The 8845-nt window shown below is 51.5% G+C and overlaps 1 long non-coding RNA gene across 1 annotated transcript; it reads right to left on the reverse strand.

Moving 5' to 3' along the window:
* Window positions 1-5497: 5497 nt before the first annotated feature.
* Window positions 5498-7052, reverse strand: LOC135976387 (uncharacterized). The gene is made up of 2 exons (XR_010593529.1): window positions 6766-7052; window positions 5498-6057 (listed from the first exon to the last, which is right to left on the reverse strand). It is a non-coding gene; the product is annotated as an uncharacterized LOC135976387 (long non-coding RNA).
* Between the last annotated feature and the right edge of the window lie 1793 nt (window positions 7053-8845).

The raw sequence follows: 8845 nt of genomic DNA on the forward strand, positions 1-8845 counted from the left end.
TTTTTTTCGTAACCTACCATGGTATTGAATAGTTTAAATGGGCCCTAATTGGGCATACAGACCTGTCAAAATTGCATGGTGATGAATACTATCGAGCTGTATACTACTGAAGTGACCAAATTTTTAGACCAGACAGATGACCAAGTGGGAAATCGAACTATTGATATTATACATGCCAATGGAGACATGTTACGAATTGCCACCGCAGAGAAACAAATTACAACCTACCACTGGTATGATATATTCTCTGGATGGTCCCTGACTACCACTGGCATTCTATCAGTAATGCTACACCCCTTGATAGTAGTCTTGATATTACATTGTATTTGTATAATTGGTATGTGTGGCATGTGTTTTCAGATAAAAAGAATGTACGCTAAATTGGAATCAGAAACACATATTGACTCACAGTACCTTCTCTTAAACAGGTTAAAAAGAAAGTGACACTAACGATTATATAAATATCGTAGTGTCAAAAGGGGGATAATGTAGGGATATTAAAGAAGGTACTAACAGTGATTCCCCCAAGAAACAGTGATTACCCCAAGTGACAGTGACCCCCCCCCATAATTTGTCCCCCACACTTTAAAATCCAACGGTTTCACCAAGTACAAAAATCTCTTGTGTCTTCTGTTAAAACTTGTAAGCTACTGTCTGTAGAAACCATGGATTGTTTCTGTCCTGTGAAAGATACTTTATTACTATGTAAAACTTACAAACAAGTTAATTGACTTTGTTCTTGAAGTGAACACTATGTTACTAGCCCTGCTGTGAGCCTTAAGCCATTAATTGACACTGTGCTTCAGGCAGTTTATTCTGTAATTGTTACAATATAAACAAATGCTATAAGCCGTTAAGTGACTTTCACTACATTGTAAGAGAAATGGCTATTAGGAAGAGACCCCCAGTCTCAAATGAATTAGCACACACCCCGAAAGTGGTGGAGACAGTAAATTAAAAATATGGTTAAGATATGGAATGTATATTGATGAATGCTTGATGTACATGAATGGTTAGGGAGGTGCCAGCCTAGAAAGGGAGTATCCATCGGCCGAAGAATGTGTCAAGTGGACCACCAGACAACCCCCGGAGGGTAAACTGGGATCCACCCCATCACCTGGAAGGATGAGAAACACAAACTTTGGACAGTGTGGAGCCACCAGGAATGTGCCATCTGCTGATTGAGTCAGCAACAGCAGGATGCAACAGCTCCCATAGACTAATATAGGAATTAATTCCTATAAGAATGGACTCTAAAGACTGAGGACTTTGAGTCTCTGGTTCTGCTGCCAACCTCCAGGAGCATCAGGTGCACCTGACACGGACTCGGCTCCATCCTCATGACCAAGATACCTGGCCAGTAACTTGGCATGAGCAGCTTCTAGGCTGGTAACTATAACACCTATACAGAACTTGAATGAATGATTGTGTGAATGAATATATATTGTGACAGACCCAGATCAGTGGGGTACAGGAGTCTGGTAGAGGGCAAATATACTGGTCACTGGATGAGTAGTTTTCTGTTCCCTGAGTGACCAGAGCAGGGGCTGCACTAGAGTAATCAGGAACCTGCTAGAACCAGTTAAGGCAGGCAGGCTAATTAGGACACCTGAAGCCAATTAAGAAGAAGCTGCTAGAATCAATTAAGGCAGGCTAATCATGGCACCTGGGTTTTAAAAGGAGCTCACTTCAATTTGTGGTGTGAGTGTGAGGAGCTGGGAGCAAGAGGCACAAGGAGCTGAGAGTGAGAGGGTGTGCTGCTGGAGGACTGAGGACCACAAGCATTATCAGACACTAGGAGGAACGTCCTGTGGTGAGACTAAGGAAGGTGTTTGGAGGAGGCCATGGGGAAGTATCCCAGGGAGTTGTAGCTGTCATGCAGCAGTTACTGGAGGCTCTATAGACAGCTGCAGTCCACAAGGCCCTGGGCTTGAACCCTGAGTAGAGGGCGGGCCTGGGTTTTCCCCAAACCTCCCAATTGACCTGGACTGTGGGTTTTTCCAGAGGGGAAGGTCTCTGGGCTGTTCCCCAACCCACATAGTGAATCTCTGAGGCAAGAAAATCCGCCAATAAGCACAGGACGCACCAAGATAGAGGAGGAACTTTGTCATATATATATAATGTGTGTGTGTGTGTGTATAAGGAATAAGTAGTGATAGGAATAAGTAGTCAAACAAGATTGTTTACTTTTAGCTTTGCTTTATTATTATCTTTACAATAAATGTCGCATCTTTGCCTTATCCCTCTTAACCATATCCTTCTGGTTTTTATTCAATTGGTATAACAGTTGGGGGTTCCCTGGGGAGGGGAGACCCTAAGACAGAGGGGTTACTGCCAGGGGGCAGTGTCATGGACTCACAGATTGTGCCAACTCATGGCCCCATGCGGTCCATGGGGGGTACCCCTTTCAGTGAGACAGCCCTTCTTGGGAGTCCACTATCTCTCGGGGTGAGGCCCCTCCACCTCCTGGCACCTCTCTGAGCCTTAGCACACCTGTTTCTCGCCGTGGACCACCTCAGGGAGTCCACTTGCTCTGGACCCCCAGAGCCTCCACCACCCCCGAAGGGGTTAATGCAACCCTGTTCTCTAGCCCGGAGTGACTCTCAGCCAGCATAAAACAGGAGGATTTATTGAGAGTTGAACACAGCACAGGAAACTCTCAGGGCCTCAGGCCTGGCCTCCCTCAGCCCAGCACACCCCAGTTTCTCTGCATCCAGGCAGGCTCTGTCTGCTCCCCCTCTCCAGCCCAGAGCCCCCCTGCTTCCCAGCTGGGTATCTGATATCCCCTGCCCCAAGCCCCGCCTCTGTCCATTGTCTTCTCTCCAGGTAAACAGGGTCATAAACTGGGGCCTCCTCTACTCGCTTCTGTCCTCTGGCTGGAATCGGCTGGTTAGGTCACTGGGCCCTCACTCTGCAGCCCATTGTTCTCCCACTGGCGAGAACTGGCTGCAACTCCTGAGTTGGGTCTCTGGGTCGGGGTTTCAGGTCACCAGTCACTGGGGTATCCATCCTCCAGGCCATTGGCTGCGGTCCCAAGTTCCCTCCCCGGTTCTCTGTAACAACAAACTTCCTCTCCCCTCCCCTCCCCTCCCCTCGTTAAACCAGTAACACCCAGGGAAACTGAGTCCCACCCCCTCCGCATGCAAACCATTGAAACCCCACAGAAAACAAGAAAAAACCCCACTTCATCACAGGCAGCACCCCAGGTACAAGGGCACCAAGGTCCAGGGAGGGACACGGGGGGGCCAGAGGACAGATGGATCACTGGCCTCCAGAGGGTGTTCCAAGGTGTGAGAGCTAATTCCCGAAGATGACCAGCAGGAGGCGCCGCAGGCGTGAGTCCGCACTCTACAAGAACACTTCAATCTCTCTGGTCACTCAATAACAGACCTAAAACTGGCAATTCTTCAACAACAAAACTTCAAAACAGACTCCAACGTGAAGCTGCAGAACTGGAATTAAATTGCAAACTGCACAACATCAGATTATGCCTGAATAAAGACTGGTAATGGGTGGGTCATTGCAAAACCTAAACCTAATATCCCCAATACTGATTTCTCCCTACTGTTACTCACACCTTCTTGTCAACTGTCTGTAATGGGCCACACTCTTACCACTTCAAAAGTTATTTTTCCTCCCTTAGTATCCTGCTGTTAATTGATTTGTCTGGTGCCGGTTGCTACCTCACTGGGGGCTGGTATCTCTCTCCAGGGACTGGGCAGCCTCCCTCCAAACTCTACCAGCCCTTTCCACCAGGAGCATTCTGGGCTGTGGGGAGCTGCTGCCTGCTGTCCCATGTGTTTTCTTTCTCACCCTACTTCAGCTGCCCAGGAATCCTTGGGGTCCTCCCCACCACAGCTGTTTTGTCACTGTTTTTGAGGAATCCCCCTCTCCCTAAGCCCCAAATCTCCAGCAGCTGCTCCTTATCCCAGCTGGGAACCCCCCAATAACTCTGTCCCCACTCCCCAGCCAGGTGTCCCCTCTGCTGGGCCCAAGCCTGGCTCTGAGCGTTGAAATCCCCTGAGTGTCCGGCTGGGGGTGGGGCTGGGAGCAGGGACACTGAGCTGCGCCCTCACCTGCTACCACCAGCTCCACGGGGTCTCTGGGCTCTGACCAGACGGGCAAGTCTAATTTGGTGCTATATCGGCAGCTGTAGCACCCTGTGTCAGTTCAATGGCATTTCTTTGTCTGTCTGTAACACGATAATTTTTAAACAACATTAAATTGATTTCAAAATTTCTCGGCATCCGTGGGAAGAACCTTGTTGGTCTTGGTGACAAGTGGAAAACAGCAGCACCAGAAAAGCCTGATTTTCTGCACCAGGCTCATTAAATTGGTGCTCTAGGCAGAGGCGCTTTGTGACATCACAGTTAACTCAGCCAGTCAGTGCTAACTCTCTCCAGGAGATTTGCATAATTCAACCACATTGGTTAAAATGAGCTAACCTGCCGGTTTCAAAGGGAGAGATGACCCTGACAGGTGGCAGGGTGAGGATTTAAGATCAGGGTTAGTGGAGAGAGTGAGTGATGGGCGGGTGCTGAGTTGTGGTCGATGTCACAAGGTTACTGCTCAGCTCCTCTGTCTGCAGCGCCACATGGGCACCGACTGCCGAGGGGAAGTTTTTGTTGGTCTCAAACTTATAAAACAAGAAGAACAGACGAGGAATGGCTCAGACGATTTGACAATCAACTGTAGAGTTTGGGGCATTATCCCGTGCAATTGTTACTGGTTCAGGGATGGAAACTGGGCCTAGATAAACAATCAAGTGTCCGACCCTCTACTTAGTCTCTTTTAAGATCGAGTAAATAATTTTAAATGAATTAGTGATATGATGAATTTTGCTGCTTTCTCTCCTATAACGAAATAGAGAGAGTTTGATTAACTTGAATGTGGAAGTTCTTCTAAAATCAGGGTGAATCAAAAGGATTTTTTAAAAAACAAAAAAAAACACAAAAGGGATTTAAGAAAAATGTCAATTGGATTATTTTCATTTAAATAAAAAACATGTTTGTTTGTTTGTTTGTTTAAAAACAAGACTATTGGGGATTAAATTTGAAATTATGACAACCCATGTTAATGCCTAGACTTGCTGTAGTTTAGTCCGTGTTTGCTGCCCAGTTTTAATGGACGTCAAACCACTGAATTCGTGGAAGTCGTTGGCCGAGCACCTGGAACCAGAGTTTGTTGAAAGGGTAAAACCAGCTTTTGACAGCAGTAGCCTCTTCTGCAGGCACAGAAAGAATCTTTTCTTCAGTTCAGTGTATTCAGCTCGTTCAGTTCAATGACACGTTCATTCAAATTTCAGACACTGACGGGGAGTTGAGAAAGCAGGAAAGCTTCTTTTCCTCTTCCAATCTATGAATAAATACTACACGTGGGGGGATCAGATCTATTAGTTCTAATATCTGAGAGATACGATGACCAGAAACAATCAGTTCATGTCACTAACTGCAGATACCTCCTTACATCAGTTAGGTTCAAATGAAAAATACATTTCGATCCACTTTTTTTTATTATGTATTCAGCACATTTAAGGTAGTTTTATTTAATTAATAAACATATTGAAAATGCTGTTTCTCTGCATTTTTGAGTGCATTTGAATTTCCATCCAAACAGAGTTTGGACAAATCAGAAGTAAAAAAATCAGCATAATCTAGGAAATAAATGTATCATTTGCCATTTTCCAACATAATCAAAATGTAAAAATTAGACTGAAGAAATGTAAATGACTCCATATAACTGCTTTAATCAATGGGCATAGATATAGTTTGCCATCATGGTTAGCAAAAGAAAAAGCACCAGATTTAGTGTAAAGACTATATTTAGTTGCAAATCAACATTTTTAATGGTTATCAACTAATGAGAATCAACCTATCATTAGGAAAATAACTAAAAAATACATTAAAACCTCCTCGCCCCCCTGGTGTAACCACTGGACACCACTTCCCATCCCGAGCCGGGGAGAGAACCCAGGAGTCCTGAATCCTAGGGCAGGTAGATCAGGGTGGGAAGCAGAGCTGGGGTCTCATCTGCTCTGTCTCGGGGCTGGTCCTTACCCTGCAAAGACATGAAGCAGATTTGTCCATGAGTCGACCCTGATCCCCATGTATCAGCCCTGCCCCTCTGCCCTACAGGGCAGCCGGGACCGGGGAGGGCCCAGGACAGAATCCCTGCCCCTCACGCTCTGCCAGGGGGAGCCCCGCCCCCTCCAGCTGCTGAGCCTGGATACCCTAGAGACAGGTTCCCGCCCCCAGCAGCACAGTGCCCCCTACCGAGCCCCCTGCCCCACCCCTGCAGCCCAGCGCCCCCTAGTGCTGCCCAGGGGCTTTGGGGCCAGCTCTCACTGCCAGGGGAGAGCGCCCCCTGCTGGGCCCCTGCCCCACCCCATGGGTTTCCTTCCCTGTCTACCATCCAAGCCATGACCCCTTCCCAGCCCAGCTTAACAGCGGCTTTAACCCTTCCCTTCCTGGGCAGGGCACTCACTTCCTCAGGTTTTCCTGTAACAGAGGAAGGCCAGGAGACAGTCCCTGCCCCACCCAGGTGCCATTGACACCTGGAGTCACTGCGGAGCAGGTCTGGGTGTGGCGGTCCCTATTTGGGAGTAGGAATGTCCCTGTGTCTACAGAGTTACGGGGGAGCTTGTCTGCTAAACGGGGCTATATCAAACCTGGGGGCGCTAATTGCGACAGCCCAGACTCGCTCTAAGACCCCCCCATGAGGGTGGATGTGGGGCTGGGAGCGGAGACGTAGAGCCGGGCCCCTCACCTGCTACCACCAGCTGCACGGGGTCGCTGGGCTCTGAGGAGACGAAGGGCTCTGATCGGGGCCGGTAGCTGCAGCTGTAGTTCCCTCTGTGCTGCCGGCCCACGGTGGGAATGTGGAACTCAGCCCCGTCCCCAGCAGGGTCCATGTGTCGCTGGGGGTTCTGGTCTCCAGCCTTGTGCAGGAAGAAGGTCACATTCTGGCGCTGCCCCTCACACCGGATGGTGACATTTCCTCCTGGGGCGGTGACCCCAGTGGGGCTCAGAGAGATGGAGGGTCTGGGTAAGCTGGGATCTGCGGAGAGGAGACAGGCTGTGAGAGCCAGACCCAGACACCCACCCAGCCCCAGTCTCCCCGGCCGGCTGCAGCCATGGACAGATCCTGGAGCCCCCAGGCAGAGATTCTCTCCCAGATTCCAGAGTTCCCCCCACCCACAATCCCGGCCCTGCGAGCTGGGCTCCCAACCCCACAGATGTGGAGCCTCGGCTCCCTAGTTCTTGGGATCCTCATATGCCCATGTGTTGCCCCTGCCTCATTCACTGCATCCAGCCTCCCGAGCACAGAGCAACTCACGGGCTGGTCTCTGGTGCCCGGCACTGCCCAGCACCACAGGCCCTGAGTCGCACACAAAAAGGGAGTCAGCCTCCCATTCTACATAGCGGGAAACTGAGGCACGGACATCCTCACTGTCCTCAGTGAGCTCCCAGGGGAAGGGACTGTCTCTTCACTCTGTCTTTATGCAGCGCCTGGCACAAAAGGGCCCTGATTATGGCAGGGGCCCTACATGCACCCGCAACACAAGGGATCCAGCGCTATTGAGTCCAGCATTTGCAGAGGTCTCCGCTAACTGTGGGCATCTCGGCTTGTGGGCGCTCGGCCTGAGAACCCTGAAGATTGAGGCCCCCCACCAATGAAGGACTCTTTTGAAAACTGCGACGTGCTCCCACCGCACAGAGTCCGTGGCTGCACCAGGAGCTGGGCCAGATCTCCTGGGTCCCAGCCCAGCGCCGTGTCCACCAAGCCACCGTTTCTCCTGCAGCCCCTGCTTCATTCAGCCCGGGCCGGGGCACTGCCTGGGGTGGGCGCTGGAGAACAGAGGGGAGGGGATCATGGGATTAAATAGCAACTCACAGTTCATACAAACTGGGGACAGCGTTAAAGTAGACTCCAGGAGCTGCTGCTCCCCCCTGGCTGGGGAACCCCCCAGTGACTCTGTCCCCACTTCCCAGCCGGACGTCCCCTCTGTGGGGTCAGGGCTCAGGGCAGAGCCTGGCTCTGAGTGTCCCATTGGCACCGAGCCTCCGTGAGGGTCTTGCTGGGGGTGGGGCTGGGAACGGGGACGCCGAGCCGGGCCCCTCACCTCTCACCACCAGCTCCACAGGGTCGCTCCACCTGACGAACGGCTCCGACCTGCTGTGATGGGAGCAGCTATAGTTCCCGCCCTGCTCCCGGAGCATGTTGTTGATGGGAAACAGAAACTCCAACTTCTCCGAATCCACGTGTGCAACATGGCGTCCCCCTTTATTCAGCACGATCCGCACGCCCGGGCCCTGCCCCCGACACTGGACGGACACAGCTCCCCCCAGGGAGACCTCCACACTGGGGCTGATGATGGGCTTGGGCAGAGTGGGCTCTGGGAGCAGAAGGAGACAAGCTGTGAGACGCAGACCCCGGGCGGGGAGGGGCCGACACGGCAACCCAGTCACCGGCCCCCACCCAGCACAGCTCCCCATTGAGTGCTGGGCGTCCAGGGGAGTGGGGAGGGGCCGGCTGAGCAGCCCCTAGGCCCCAAAAGCTCTGTGTGTCCCCGGAGATGGGCAGTATCCCCCTGGGAAAGGCCCCCTGCTCTGCAGCTTCCCCTGGAGCCAGGGATCCCCCCTCCCTCAGACTGAAATCTCCAGCGGCTGCTGCTCCCCCCAGTGACTCCATCCCCCATGGGCAGTGTGTGGACCCCCCTTTCCAGGAGGCTAGCCCTGCAACAGCAGCCCCCCACTGCACAAAGCCCCACTTCTAGTGGCAGGAGCCCTGAGTGCCCCTCGCCACCCCCTCCCCCAGCCAGAGAACCCTTGGCTCGGACGGAACT

This window comes from Chrysemys picta, chromosome 17 (genome assembly GCF_011386835.1).
Source record: "Chrysemys picta bellii isolate R12L10 chromosome 17, ASM1138683v2, whole genome shotgun sequence".
NCBI classification, from domain to species: domain Eukaryota; kingdom Metazoa; phylum Chordata; order Testudines; family Emydidae; genus Chrysemys; species Chrysemys picta.